Below are 17,337 nucleotides of genomic sequence, written 5' to 3'. Positions count from 1 at the left end.
TACCATAATAAGTACTTATTATGAATTTCAAGTGTGGTGTTAGATCAAGCTACCATGCAGCGAAATTTAAAGTCTGTGCTTCCAACTTCACGGCGGGTTTCGCCTGAAGTTATCAATTGCGCAATGAGCAAGAGTTGGCCCTATTAGTCCACCTGTAGACGAGTCGACAGGTTGCGACACCTCTTCGGCAAGTTGAAAGACTTCAAAAAGTGTTGATGCTTCCTTTATCCAAAGAAATGAGGATCAGTCGACCCATGCTCGTTATCGGCTAAACAATACAATCCCTTTAAATGGGCTCAAGGAATTCTTAAAGCTAACAAACGAGAAGCCTCGCCGTATGAACTAGCATCTTCCAAATAATTACGAATCGATATGGACTTTTGCACGGTGCTTAGAGAGCCAGAATTGAAATATGGGGTTCGCTTATATAGGGGCTATATATAATTATGAACTTGATATGGACCAATTTTTGTGTGATTGGGGATCGATTTATCTGTGGGCTGTATAGACCGATATGGACCTAGTTAGACATGGTTTTTAACGGCTATATACTAGCACAATGTATTAAATTTCAACTGACTCGGATGAAATTTGCTCCTCCAAGAGGCTCCGGAGGTTAAATCTGGTGGCTACATATAATTATGGACCGATATGGACCAATTCCTGCATGGTAGTTAGAGACAATATACTAACGCCACGTACTAAGTTGCAACCGGATCGGCTGAAATTGGCTTATCTTAGAGGCTCCGCAAGTTAAATCTGTGGATCGGTTTATATGGGGGCTATATATAATTATGAACGGATGTGGACCAATTTTTGCACAGTTATTAGAGACCATATACTTACACCATGTACCAAGATTCAGCCGCATCGGATGAAATTTGCTTATCTTAGAGGCTCCGCAAGCCAAATCTGGGGATAGGTGTATATGGGGGCTATATATAATTATGGACCGATGTGGACCAATTTGTGCACTGTTGTTAGAGACTACATACTAACACCATGTACCAAATTTCAGCCGGATCGGATGAAATTTGCTTCTCTTAGAGGCTCCGCAAGCCAAATTTGGGGATCGGTTAATATGGTGGCTATACGTAAAAGTGGACCGATATGGCCCATTTGCAATACCACCCGACCTACATCAATAACAACTACTTATGCCAAGTTTCAAGTCGATAGCTTGTTTCGTTCGGAAGTTAGCGTGATTTCAACAGACGGACGGACATGCTTAGATCGACTCAGAATTTCACCACGACCCAAATATATATATATATATATATATATATATATATATATATATATATATATATATATATATATATATATATATATATATATATATATATATATATATATATATATATATATATATATATATATATATATATATATATATATATATATATATATATATATATATATATATATATATATATATATATATATATATATATATATATTCTATATGGGGTCTTAGAGCAATATTTCGATGTGTTGCAAACGGAATGACAAAGTTAGTATACCCCCTATCCTATGGTGGAGGGTATAAAAACAGCCATTAACAAAGGAACATTGGATGGTATGGTTCCAAAGTAAAAATGGGGGAAATCGAAAACGCGTTGTCTGGTGTCTACTCACAGGTGCTAGGAAAGGATGGCATCAAAGGCCATTTAAGTTAAACGAATTAGTCGAGAAAAGACCATACCGCCTTGACCTAGAGTACATGCATGGATATCTGCAAATCCGCAGCTCACGCAACCGTACAGCCGTTGTTGTTGCTGACTGTTTGGCCAAATTTGTTCCTGTCTTACTGAATGCGCCTGAGATACACAAGCACGCCATTTTCTGAACTTTATCTAAACTTGTTGGTTGCTGAAGTGCCGGCCACCATAACACAACATCATATAGCATTATACGCCTAACCACTGCCGTGTACAGCCAATGTAACAATTTTCGGTTTTAGTCTCACTTTTTCTCTATTGCCAGTTTGTACGACTACAAGGCTATCATGGCTTTTCTCGCCCTTTCTTCAATATTGAGCTAGGTTATGTGGCAGCCCGACGTATGAGGCTCACTTAGACTATTCAGTCCATTCTGATACCACAGTGGTGAACTTTGCTCTTATCACTGAGTGTTGCCCGATTCCATGTTGAGCTCAATGACAAGGGACATCCTTTTTATAGCCGAGTCCGAACGGCGTTCCACATTCCAGTGAAAACACTTAGAGAAGCTTTGAAACCCTCAGAAATGTCACCAGCATTACTGAGGTGGGATAATCCACCGCTGAAAAACTTTTTGGTGTTCGGTCGTAGCAGGAATCGAACCCACGACCTTGTGTATGCAAGGCGGGCATGTTGCACCACGGTGGCTCCCAATATTGAGCTAAAAACTCAGCCGCCTACATCACTCTCCTTCGCCCATTTCTCAGTCATCCGGAGGGCTCTCTGTATAATTTTTCTAATTGTGGATGGGAAATTCCCCTGACTGCTAGAACCACATTATCTGTGCACGCCACTTCTATTTCTAGGGAAATCAGAAGGTTGTTTATAGCACAATTCCAAAGAAAAGGTGACGGAACTCATTCTTAGGTAGTGTCCCTGTTGAAATACCTTTGCGTGTTTGCTTGCTCTAGCAACCAATATCGTCTGATCAACATTCAGAGTTGTCAATCAATTTAATATTGAACCAGTGTTGTCAGATTAGTGGATTTTTCCCCAAACTGGGGACTTTTTCTCGTGGTTAGGGATATTTTTTTTTGGCTTTTGGGATTTGGCTGGGGATACAGCCGTGGTTTGGGGATTTCCCCTCATTAATCAGATAGTATTAAATTTGTTATAGAATGCGTAAATGCGAGTGCAATAAGATATATACGTCAATCGTTATGGATTCATTTAGGTTGGGCTAAACCGCGTTCCAGTTTACTTTCACATCCATTATTCCCACTTCCATTATTAATTGTGGTTTCATATGGTATCTGTCCCGTTGTCTTTTACATAGTCCTTTTTACGTACCATGACAGTGTTCTTCACTCAAAAAAAGTGAATCCTACATGGCATAAAATTGAACAGAAACCAAGATTTACATGGTATTAAAGCCAATTTAATTCTATTTTAGTTCATGGAATTGTTATGTTTCGGGAAAGTTTTATTGACTTTAATAATTATTGTGTACGTGAGTTAAATGAACAAAAAAGGGGATTAAAAATACACAAATGAAGTATGAGATAAGATCTCCTAAAAATAGTCCAGAATTTTTTAAAATTTTTTAATTTTACCAATAATGCGTACGATATTAAAGACATTTTTGCAATTTTAAACTGCAACTTTTCCTTCAAACAACGAAATTTCCTTTATCAAGTGAACAAATATAATGGTCTAATAATTTTTCTTGTCCTTATCTATTTTTTTTTTTAAATTTTTTTTTTGCATAATTAAATGTATGTACATAAATTTATTATATGCATTTTTCTTTGGGGATTTTTCATAGGGATAATATTTCTATTGAATATACTTTCGAAATATTTGGGATCTCTGTGCGTGAGCGTGAGTAAAATATTACTCACAAGCACACCTCTATATTGAACTCGGATAGGCGTTATAAGATTAGATAAATATCTATCAGCTTCTCCAGAGTCTTAAGAATAAATAAGGATAAACTGATTGGTCGGAAATCATTTACAATCGAGTGAAAGGATTTCCCGCTTTAGATATGAAGAAGACTTTTGTTTCCCTCCACTTTCCTGGAATAAATGCTAAGCCGATACAGCCTTTATATATCGCCTGTAAGTTGATACCCGTTATAACTTCCTCGATAGGAAATGACCTCTGAGCCAATAGTACCTCCAGCGGGAGCCACCGTGGTGCAATGGTTAGCATGCCCGCCTTGCATACACAGGGTCGTGGATTTGAACCCAGTTTCGACCAAACACCAAAAAGATTTTCAGCGGTGGATTATCCCACCTTAGTAATATTGGTGACATTTCTGAGTATTTCAAAGCTTCTCTAAGTCGTTCCACTGCAATGTGGAGCGCCGTTCGGACTCGGCTATAAAAAGGAGGTCCCTTGTCATTGAGTTAAAACATAGAATGGGGCAGCACTCAGTGATAAGAGTGAAGTTCACCACTGTGGTATCACAATGGACTGAATAGTCTAAGTGAGCCTGAAATATCGGGCTGCCACTATACCTAACTTAACCTAACCTAACCACCAGAGTCTCTTCACGAGACTCCGATATTTTAATCTACCATAAGCAGTCTGGAAGACTCTGACTTGTTTTCAATACTGCTACAGTATTCGTTCCATTAGTTGTTTTAAGCCATTCCCAGTTCTATACTTATATTCTGTCAGATTCATCTTGTAAGAGACTTATGCTATGGTCACACTGGCAAATATTTGACAAAAATCACAGCCAAACCAGCGGACATTTTTAGCTCATATTGGATATATAATATCATGGTAGGATTATTTTTCAAAAACCGTATCCAGATATTTGGAAAATGGTTCTGGAAAAATGTTTGACGCTCATTTTGGTCAAATATTTGCCTAGTGTGACCATAGCCTTAGTCCTCTACACGTTTTGCGGTTTGTTTCGCAACGTAGTAAATCCTCCGTTTGCGTATGCAATAAAACTCCACAACAATGAAAAAAATTCTCAAAAATTATAAAATAGGGCCCCGTGGGACTTTATTTCATTATCAAAAATAACATTTAGAGATCGAGTGTTAAGGTTGTAAAAAATTGGCGCGAAAATAAAAGATTATTAAAGCTTTATAAAATTTGCGACGATTGTTTAAAAACTCGAAACTTAAGCAAAATATCTAATTAATTTCGAAATTGAAAAACAATATTGCAGAAAGATTTCTTACAGTTGAGCTTTTGTTCGGCAAATAGTTATAGGAATTCGGCAAATAGTTATAGGAATCCAATTATTTGCCCCGCAAATAAGCCTAAATTCTTATTGAATATATTGTTCACTTCACGATGTTGAAATTTAAATTGAATTGGGTAACAATGTTTATAATTCATTCAAATATCCGGTAGTGGTATCGGTTGTATTGTATGAAAAAATAAAAATTTTGTAACAAACGATTTTTTTTTGGTGATAAAAGTTTAAAATTTTCGAAGCACTTCAAAAAACTCTAACAAAAGAAAAACGTTTTCGGTACACGTCTTCCAAACGTTTTTTTTTTTCTTTGCGTGTACGCATAAAAGCTTCTTCCAAAAGAAAATTAAAACTTATTGCAAATGGCGTGAAATTGTATTAAAGTTAACTGTATAATGCAATAAATCACTCCTGCTGCAATGTATTTTTCTTTTCATTCTTCTAATATTCATCATTGTTCTGTAATGAGCACAAATGCTTGTTATTGAAAAATAAGGGGAAAGGCCTGTCTGCAATCTAAATCAAACAGACTTATTTTCATATTTTATGGTTTCCCGCAAAAAAAGCACACATCATGCAAAAAAACCTATTGGATATAAATTCCAATTACAGATTTAGCCACGCGCCAATAATACTTCTATCTAGCACGAGTGAATGAATGAGTGTTCCGGACATTTGTAATTATTACAGTTTTATTACACATTTTAATTGGCCAATATTTCAACACTGTGTTGTTTCCCCTTGGCTCCACTATCTCCTCGAATTGGCAATAGAAAGGTGGGCATTTAAATATTTTGATTTAGTGCAGAACACAGAGTTGATTGTTGAAAAAACTATGGCATATTGGAAGAGATAATTTGGAAGATGTGGGGAAAACGACTATGTTTTGAAGCAGAAAAGGTAGAATATATTATTGGATAAATTACCTTATTTCCACACAGCAAAAAGTTCACCTAATTACTCAAAGTAAAATTTGAGACAAACACTTTACACAACATTAAGGACAAATCCTTTGAAAATACAGAAATTTTAATTTTAAATAATTACAAAAATTATTTTGTTTAAATTTAGAACGTGATTATTTGAAATTCGCGTCCCTTCGTTAATTCATTCATTCATTCATTCTTTATGTAATAGTAAGTTTGTTGACTTTTGTTTCTTATCTTTCTAAAGTAATTGCATAAAATGGCTTGGCCTTATTTCTAGAATATAATAATTATCGTACAATAAATTCAATCTTTGGGTTTTGTCTTTGGTAAAGAGTTTGAAGGAAAACTATTAGCAAAAACATTAGATATTTATGGATTTAAGAAGTAAGTACATTTAGTTCGAAAATTGTTCGTAATTCGATCAATGTTTTGTAAAACGGGATGTCCGTTCGTTAAAGTCCTTAAGGTAGGTAAATAACTTTTCATTTACATAAATTATATTTAAATTAACTGATATTGAATCTTTAGAGTAAATAAAAACGAGTATATATGGCTGTAAGTCCGGCCAGGCCGAATCTGATGTACTCTACCCCATAGAGAGCGTACAGAGTTCTACTAAAGAGTGGGGAGCCACCGTGGTGCAATGGTCAGCAAGCTCCCCCTTGCATACACAAGGTCATGGGTTCGATTCCTGCTTCGACCGAGTACCACACAATATCGTGCGTGAGTAAGATTTTCTCGTCGTGAGTGTGCGTGAGCGTAAATAAAATATTACTCACGTGCACACCTCTATATTGAACTCGGATAGACGTTATAAGATTAGATAAATATCTATCAGCTTCTCCAGAGTCTTAAGAATAAATAAGGATAAACTGATTGGTCGGAAATCATTTGCGCCCGAGTGAAAGGATTTCCCGCTTTATATATGAAGAAAACTTTTGTTTCCCTCTACTTTCCTGGAATAAATGCTAAGTTGATACAGTCTTTATATATCGCCGACCATCACGGGATAAGTCTGTGAGTTGGTACCCATTATAATTTCCTTGATAGGAAATGACCTCTGAGTCTCTATGGTACTACCAGAAAATGGTTCAGCCGTCGGATTTCCAGGAATGTATATGTCCAATAGTACCTCCAGCGGGAGCCACCGTGGTGCAATGGTCAGCATGCCCGCCTTGCATACACAAGGTCGTAGGTTCGATTCCTGCTTCGACCGAACACCAAAAAGTTTTTCAGCGGTGTATTATCCCACCTCAGTAATGCTTGTGACATTTCTGAGTGTTTCAAAACTTTTCTAAGTGGTTTCACTGTAATGTGGAACGCCGTTCGGACTCTGCTATAAAAAAGAGGTCCCTTGTCATTGAGTTTAACATGGGATCGGGCAGCACTCAGTGATAAGAGAGAAGTTCACCACTGTGGTATCACAATGGACTGAATAGTCTAAGAGAGCCCGAAACATCGGGCTGCCACCTAACCTACGCTACAAAAGAGTGTCACTCACAATCAGATTACTTCGGTTGTGATAACACTTGCAAATTAAAATGCACATGGAGTTTATGTTAGACAAAAATGCGGCCGTAATATCGACCAGGCCGGATCTTATATTGTCATCCACAATCGAAGTACTTTGGTTGTGTTAACATTAACCAATGGAAATGGACCGATTCACACCATATTCGGCGCATTTATGAACCCAAAATACCTCTACATTTCCAATTTTCTGAAAATCGGTTAAAAATTTGGGTGGTCCGATACACACCAACTTTTGAACTTTAGACAAATCGGATAAAAATTGCGGTGTCTAGATGCTCAAGACCCCAAATCGGTGATTCGGGTTGTGTGGGGGCTATATGAAAACCTGGACCGATATAGCCCATCTTCAAACTTGAGTTGCTTGCAGACAAAAAAAAAGAATCTGTGCAAAAAAAAGAAAATTATTGAAAATTTTTACATTTTTATACCCTCCACCATAGGATTTGTCTCAGGCCCCATAAAATATATGTTCCAGGTCGTGGCGAAATTCTGAGCTGATCTAAAGATATCCGTCCGTCCATCTGTTGAAATCACGCTTACTTTGGAACGAAACAAGCTGTCGACTTGAAAGTAGGCACAAGTTGTTGCTTTTGATGTAGGACGGATGGTATTGCAAATGGGCTATATCACTTTTAGGTATATAATCCCATATAAACCGACCCACAGATTTGGCTTGCGAAGCCTCCTGGAGGAACAAATTTCATTCGTGTCGTTTGAAATGTGGAACGCAGTGTTTGTATATATTCTGTAACAACCATGTAAAAATTGGTCCATATTTATATATAGACCCCATATAAACCGATCCCCAAATTTTACTTGTGGAAGCTATTGAAAGAGCAAATTTCATCCAATTGGGTTGAAATTTGGCTTTCTAATTACCATGCGAAAATTGGTTCATATCAGGTCATAAACCGATCAATAGCTGAATTGGCCTATATATGTATTTAATCTGCCATTTTTGTCTAATATATTGATGGTCATCAGCAAGTGGTACCACAGACAGGTAATTCGATTGGGGATGACAGTCTTTTCCTAGAAGTTTCTACGCAATCCATGGTGGAAGGTACATAAAATTCGGCCTGGTCGAACTTACCGCCGTATATACTTTTTATACCATCCACCATAGGATGGGGGGTATATTAACTTTGTCATTCCGTTTGTAACACATCGAAATATTGCCATAAAGTATATATATATTCTGGGTCGTGGTGAAATTCTGAGTCGATCTGAGCATGTCCGTCCGTCCGTCTGTTGAAATCACGCTAACTTCCGAACGAAACAAGCTATTGACTCGAAACTTGGCACAAGTAGTTGTTATTGATGTATGTTGGATGGTATTGCAAATGGGCCATATCGGACCACTTTAACTTAACTTAACCTAGTATATGGTATCTAACAACCATGCAAAAATTGGTCCATATCGGCCCATAATTATATATAGCCCCCATATAAAGCGATCCCCAGATTTGGCTTGCGGAGCCTCTGAGAGAAACAAATTTCATCCGATCCGGCTGAAATTTGGTACATGGTGTTAATATAGGGTCTTTAACAACTACGAAAAAATTGGTTCACATCGGTCCATAATTATATATAGCCCCCATATAAATCGATCCCCCGATTTGGCTTGCGGAACCTCTAAGAGAAGAAAATTTCATCCGATCTGGCTGAAATTTGGTACATGATGTTAGTATATAGTCTCTAATAACCATGCAAAAATTGGTTCACATCGGTTCATAATTATATATAGCCCCCACATAAACCGATCCCCAGAAATGACCTCCGTAGCCTCATGGATGAGCAAAATTCATCCGATTCGGTTGAAATTTGGTATGTGGTGTTAGTAAATTATCTCTAAAAACCATGCAGGAATTGGTCCATATCGGTCCATTATTATATGTAGCCCCCATATAAACCGATCCCCAAATTTGACCTCCAGTGCCCTTTGGAAGAGCAAAATTCATCCGATCCGGTTGAAATTTGGTACGTGGTGTTAGTATTTCGTCTCTAACAACCATGCAAAAATTGGTCCATACCGGTCTTAAATATATATAACCCCCATTTAAACCGATCCCCAGATTTGACCTACGGAACTCTTGGAGGAGCAAAATTCATCCGATCCGGTTGAAATTTGGAACGTGGTGTTAGTATATGGCCGCTAACAACCATGCCTAAATTGGTCCATATCGGTCTATAGTTATATATAGCCGATCCCCAATCACACAAAGATTGGTCCGTATCGGTTCGTATTCATGGTTGCCACTCGAGCCAAAAATAATCTACCAACATTTTATTTCTATAGAAAATTTTGTCAAAATTTTACTTCTAAAGAAAATTTTGTCAAAATTTTATTTCTAAATTTTATTTATAATTTGTCAAAATTTTATCGCTATAGAAAATTTTTTCAAAAATATATTTCTGTAGAAAATTTTGTCAAAATTTTATTTCTATAGAAAACTTTGTCAAACTGAATTATATACGTATTTAATCGGCCTTTTTTTAATAACATATATACCACGAATGAACTAACTTACAGCTGAGAAGACGGTGTTAAGAAGTTTTAAGATATCTTGCCATCAGCAAGTGTTACCGCAGCCCAATTAATTCGATTGTGGATGACAGTCTTTAGTACAAGTTTCTATGCAATCCATGGTAGAGGGTACATAAAATTCGGCCTGGTCGAACTTACCGCCGTATATACTTTTTATTAATTAAAGTATCAATGATCTCCACTAACACTTTAATTAAATTAAAAGATATTTCCAATATAAAAATATAATTCAATATTCTAATCCAACTATATATAGAATCGGAAATTTCATTAAAAAAAAAAAAAAAAAAAAAACAAAAATTGTGTGACAATTATGTAATCTAAAGGTAAAACAATAATAAGAATATAATAAAAAACAATGATAAACTCATTTAGAGTTTGGTAGCAAAAATCTAATAAATCTTTTAATGGAAACAATTAAAAAAAATAATTGAAATAAATTAAACTTTGGAATCAATAATATTTTTATTAACAACACACAAAATAATATTATAATTTTTGAACTTACAATAAATTGTTGTTAAAGAAAATTTTTATATTCAACAAAATTTTTGTTGATATAACAAAATTGGTTGCTAATGTGACAAAATATTACTAAAATCGTAATTGTATTTACAAATTACTTTTTTAGCTCAAATTTAAACATAATTTTAATTGTATTGACAAGAAAATTCATTGAATTTTTTTGTGTGTATGTGAATGATACCATAATGAACTAATTTTGTGACTGAAGCAGAAAAGATGTTTGTCTATGTAGGGTATCGTATTGTCGACCCTTAGGGAGACACCGTGGTGCAATGGTTAGCATGCCCGCCTTGCATACTCAAGGTCGTGGGTTCGATTCCTGCTACGACCGAACACCAAAAAGTTTTTCAGCGGTGGATTATCCCACCTCAGTAATGCTGGTGACATTTCTGAGGGTTTCAATGCTTCTCTAAGTGGTTTCACTGGAATGCACTGGTAGAAAAAGTTTCGTTATATTAATGAAATGTGTCATTAAAATTGAGCCAATGAAAAAAATTCATTGATATAACGAAATTTTTCTTTATTATAACGAACATTCTGTGAGTCAACGAAACGTTTCGTACTATTAACGAACATTTTCATTATCTTAATGAAAATGTTTCGTTGTATCAATGAACAATTTTCGTTGGCTCAATTTTAATGAAATTTTCTTTGTGTGTGTGGAACGCCGTTCGGACTCGGCTATAAAAAGGAGGTCCCTTGTCATTGAGTTTAACATGAAATCGGGCAGCACTCAGTGATAAGAGAGAAGTTCACCACTGTGGTATCACAATGGATTGAATAGCCTAAGTGAGCATGATACATCGGGCTGCCACATAACCTAACCTAACCTAATGTCGACCCTTCTTGTCTTAAACTATTTTTCGTTTACAAGCAAATTTTTTTTTTTTTTGTAAATCACACACAATATCTCCCATATCCTTAGGTTATTAAAATATCTCAGAAATTACTGCAATGATAGTAAAATTACCAAAACTGTTGTACAGACAATTTAAGTGGATATAATACCACACACGAATATATCGTATCCACAAGTCTTGTGGATATGCATTCAAATGGAAGGTTTAAACGGCATAACCACCCAAAAAGTAAGAAACACACAAAAAAATGCCACAAAATTGAAGGAGCTTGAAATCCTTAGACATGAGCAATAACACCGAACAATAACAAATCAGAGTAGGAGTTGCGACTTTTGCCATTAGATTTTTTTTTATTTCCGTACCCCTGGAGTTAGTCAAGTGACAGAAGTAATGGCTATGATGGCGTTGCAGAGGTTAAGGCCAGAGCTAGAGACCCAGCAACTCCTTAGATCCGATGCAGATGACGATGATGATGAAGATAATGGTTGATGATGACGACGATTGCCATAAGTATGAAATGGTTGATGTGGTCATGCTTAGAATTGCAACATCGAAAAACCCCCAAAAGGAACATTTGCAAAGTTTTTGAGGAAATTTGCCAAGACCTAACAAACGATCTAGCAATGAAACCTATCAACTCATGTACACTGACAAAAACAAAACAAACGCTTTATTACTCGCCCATACGTTTGCTTGATTTGCATGCATCGGTCGCATAGTGGAGTCGATGATTTGTTTCGTTTGAAATGTTTTGAATGTCAAGTCAGCGTAATTTTTAAATCATACCCTCCCAAATAGCAGCACCACAATCAGTCAGCCAACCACCCATCATCATTGAGTGAAGGAGGTCTCCCCTCCTCCTCATTGGGGAGTAGGACACAAATCGCTGGAAAATTACCCATTCATATACTCTGGGTCGTCCGAATGAATGGACATTCGACCGACCCACAACGAACAAACGACGGAATTGCGTTCCATATAAAACTCCCCAGAATGCAATTTTAAATTGTTCCTTGGACTAGAATAGCAACAAGAACAATAACAGCAACTACGGCCGAAGCATTATTCCATCCCAGAGACGACGACTGAAACAAAACGGGCGCACAAAAAAAATCGATGAAAACTCCAGAAAAAAAACTTTTGCTCACAAAAACCCAATGCAACATTAGTGATTTGTTGGTAACACAAATGGTGCTGTTCACGTTGATGATGATAATGACAATGACGATTTAAATATGGAACAGTGGTTTTAAGGCATCACTCTGATACTTCCATGACAAAAAAGTCTGGGGTATGACTGGTACTAGCATAAACAAGTATATATACAGCACTAAGTTCCGCGGGACCGAATCTTAAATACACACCACCATGAATCAAATATTAGGGTTTCCTTTGAAATTTCAGGGGTAGTTTGAGGACATATCAAGCAGATCAGTTCACCCAGTACACTTCCGGACGAAAAATTTAAAGATTTTACCTATGAAGACTATATCAGATTCTGGATTTATAAGAACCATTTTTGTTTCAGTTTTAGAGGAATCATCTCTTGTAAGTGTGCAAGAAAATTATAAAATAACGTCTTGATTTGAAATCTAGATTTTCAGCCGAAAAGTAAAATCTGGAAATTTTACATTGAGTTTCAAGCAAATTTCATGATCGGTGCGCCTTATATACCCTCGAGAACTGAAATCGGTCTATATGGAGGTATTACCAAATGGACCGATAAAAACTTAATCCGATACACGTTTTTGTGAGCCTAAAATACCAGAATATTTACAATTTCAGGCAAATCGAATAAAAACTAAGGTTTCTAGAAACCCAAGGAGTTAAATCGGAAGATCGTTCTTATGGGGGATATACTAAAATATAGACCGATACTCACCGTATTCGGCACAACTCTTTATGGGTCGAAAATACCTCTAGATTTACACTTTCTTGCCTGGATAAAAACTTCGGATTCTAGAAGCCCAAGAAGTAAAATCGGGAAATCTGTCTATATGGGGCTATACCAAAACATGGACCGATACTCACCATTTTCGGCACACCCCTTTATGGTTCTAAAATACCTCTAGATTTCCAATTTTAGGCAAATTGGATAAAAAAATGTGGTTTCTATAAGGCCAAGATCCCAAATCGGGAGGTCGGTTTATATGGGGACCGTACCAAAACATGGACCGATGCTCACCATTTTTGGCACACCCATTTATAGTTCTAAAATACCTCTAGATTTCCAATTTCAGGTAAATTGAATAAAAACTGCGGATTCTAGAAGCCAGAGAAGTAAAATCGGGATATCGGTCTATACGGGGGCTATACCAAAACATAGGCCGCTACTCACAATTTTTGGCGCACCTCTTTATGGTCCGACAATACCTCTACATTTCCACTTTCAGGCAAATTGGATAAAAACTACGGTTTATATAAGCCCAAGAAGTAAAATCGGAAGATCGGTTTATATGGGGGCTATACCAAAACATGGACCGATACTCACTATTTTTGGCACACCTCTTTATGGTCATAAAATACCTCTAGATTTCAAATTTTAGGCAAATTGGATAACACCCCTCATTATGAAGGTGTGTGTGTGTAGAATGTTGCTCCTATTTTGATTTTGGAATTCACTCTTCAGTTGTCAAAATGCCGTCCAAGCAAGAAGAGCAGCGTATCAAAATTTTGCTCGCGCATCGCGAAAATCCGAGCTACTCGCACGCAAAGCTGGCAAAATCGCTAAAAGTTGCCAAATCAACCGTTACAAATGTAATTAAAGTGTTTGGGGAACGTTTGTCGACAGCCAGAAAGTCTGGATCGGAGGGAAATCGAAAGCCGGAAGCCGCTGAGACGACAAAGAGAGTTGCCGGTAGTTTCAAGCGAAACCCTAACCTCTCTCTCCGAGCTGCCGCAAATAAGCTAGGTTTATCGTCTACAACCGTGCATCGAGCCAAAAAACGAGCCGGACTATCGACTTACAAGAAGGTAGTGACTCCAAATCGCGATGATAAGCAAAATACGACGGCCAAAGCGCGATCCCGAAGGCTGTACACGACGATGCTGACGCAGTTTGACTGCGTGGTAATGGACGACGAAACCTACGTCAAAGCCGACTACAAGCAGCTTCCGGGACAGGAGTTTTATACGACAAAAGGAAGGGGAAAGGTAGCAGATATTTTCAAGCACATAAAACTGTCAAAGTTCGCAAAGAAATATCTGGTTTGGCAAGCCATCTGTACCTGTGGCTTGAAAAGCAGCATTTTCATAGCTTCCGGGACTGTCAACCAAGAAATTTACGTGAAAGAGTGTTTGAATAAACGTCTGCTGCCTTTCCTGAAGAAACACGGTTGTTCCGTACTGTTTTGGCCGGATTTGGCATCTTGCCATTACGGTAAAAAGGCCATGGAGTGGTACGCCGCCAACAACGTGCCGGTGGTTCCTAAGGACAAGAACCCTCCCAACACGCCAGAGCTCCGCCCAATTGAGAAATACTGGGCTATTGTCAAGCGGAACCTAAAGAAGACCAAAAAAACTGCTAAGGACTGCTAAGGAGCAGCAGTTCAAGACAAACTGGCTTTCTGCGGTGAAGAAGGTGGACAAGGTGGCTGTACAAAATCTGATGGCAGGTGTCAAGCGTGAGGCCCGGCAATTCGGATTTGGAAAAGAGAAAGCCTAACTGAATAATTTTCCTGAATTTTATACTAATTGAACTTGAAAAAGAAATTTAATTTGATTTTTTAAATAAACGATTTCACCGATTTACACGCGTTTTCCCTTGACCAAATTTTGACCGTATCATCCTTCACAATTAAATGTGCTGAATACTGTCTGTATCCTTCCATGCTTTGGTATAGCCCCCATTACTCCCGATTTAACTCCTAGGGTTTCTAGAAATTGTAGTTTTTATCCAATTTACCACAAATTAAAAATATACTTGCATTTGAGAACCACAAAAAATGTATATGATTTAGTTTTTATCGGTCCATTTGGTAAGGCCCTATAGACCGATTTCAGATCTTGAGGATACAGAAGATCATGAAAATTGCTTGAAACTGAATATAAAATTTCCACATTTTACTTCTTGTAATCATTTCAATAATTGGGGTAAAAGTCTACAAATACTAGATTTCCAATCAAGGCGTTATTTCATCATTTTCTTGCACACTTACAAGAGATGTTTATGATTCCTCTAAAACTCAAACAAAAATGGTTCTTATAAATTCAGAATCTGATCTAGTCTCCATGGGTAAAATCTTTACATTTATCTGTGGGAAGCGTACTGGTTGAACTGATCCGCTTGGGAAAATGTCTGTCATCAAACCCCCCTGAAATTTTCAAAGGAAACTATTATATTTGATTCATGGTGGTGGGTATTTAAGATTCAGCCCGGCCGAACTTACTACCATATATACTTGTTCAAAATAACTTTTGTATACAGTACAATTTATAAGTTAATAATTCTTGTACTGATATACATCAATAAATAAAGAAAGAAAAAACAAGTATATACGGCCGTAAGTTCGGCCAGGCCGAAGCTTATGTACCCTCCATCATGGATTGCGTAGAAACTTCTTCTAAACACTGCCATCCAGAATCGAATTACTTAAGTTGCGGTAACGCTTGCCGATGGCAAGGTATCTTAAAACCACCTAACACCATCTTCTAAATTGTATGTAAGTCCATACGTGGTATATATTAAATCAAAAAAGATCGATCCAATACGTATATAATTCAGTTTGACAAAGTAGACACAAAATTTTTACAAAATTTTCTACAGAAATAAAATTTTAACAAAATTTTCTATAGAAATAAAATTTTCACAACATTTTCTATAGAAATAAAAATTTTGACAAAATTTTCTATAGAAAAAAATTTTGACAAAAAATTCTACAGAAATAAAATGTTAACAAAATTTTCTCTAGAAATGAAATTTTGACAAAATTTTCTATAGAAATAAAATTTTAGTAGATTATTTTTGGCTCTAGTGGCAACCATGATTATGAACCGATATGGACCAATTTTTGTGTGATTGGACCAATTTTGGTATGGTTGTTAGCGACCATATACTAACACCACGTTCCTAATTTGAACCGGATCGGATGAATTTTGCTCCTCCAAGAGGCTCCGGAGGTCAAATCTGGAGAACTTTTTATATGGGGGCTATATATAATTATAGACCGATATGGACCAATTCTGGCACGGTTGTTAAAGATCATATACTAACACCATGTTCCAAATTACAACCGGATTGGATGAAATTTGCTTCTCTTGGAGACTTCGCAAGCCAAATCTGGGGATCGGTTTATATGGGGGCTATATATAATTATGAACCGATGTGGACCAATTTTTGCATGGTTGTTAGAGACCATATACCATTATCATGTACCAAATTTCAGGCGGATCGGATGAAATTTTCTGCTCTTTGAGGCTCCGCAACCCAAATCTGGGGATCAGTTTATATGGGGGCTATATATAATTATGGACCGATGTGGACCAATTTTTGCATGGTAGTTAGAGACCATATACCAATATCATGTACCAAATTTCAGCCGGATCGGATGAAATTTGCTTCTCTTTGAGGCTCCGCAAGCCAAATCTGGGGATCGGTTTATATGGGGGCTATATATAATTATGGGCCGATGTGGACCAATTTTTGCACGGTTGTTAGAGACCATATACCAACACCATGTACCAAATTTCAGCCGGATCGGATGAAATATGCTTCTCTTAGAGGGTCCACAAGCCAAATCTGGGGATCGGTTTATATGGGGGCTATATATAGTTATGGACCGATGTGGACCTATTTTTGCATGGTTGTTAGAGACCATATACCAACACCAAATACCAAATTTCAACCGGATCGGATGAAATATGCTTCTGTTAGTGGCTCCACAAGCCAAATCTGAGGGTCCCTTTATATGGGGGCTATACGTAAAAGTGGACCGATATGGCCCATTTTCAATACCATCCGACCTACATCTATAGCAACTACTTGTGCCAAGTTTCAAGTCGATAGCTTGTTTCGTTCGGAAGTTAGCGTGATTTCAACAGACGGACGGACGGACGGACATGC

Source organism: Haematobia irritans, chromosome 2 (assembly GCF_050003625.1).
Source record: "Haematobia irritans isolate KBUSLIRL chromosome 2, ASM5000362v1, whole genome shotgun sequence".
Classification (NCBI taxonomy): domain Eukaryota; kingdom Metazoa; phylum Arthropoda; class Insecta; order Diptera; family Muscidae; genus Haematobia; species Haematobia irritans.
The sequence above is the reverse complement of the archived record's forward strand: the minus strand, read 5'-3'. Positions refer to the sequence as shown.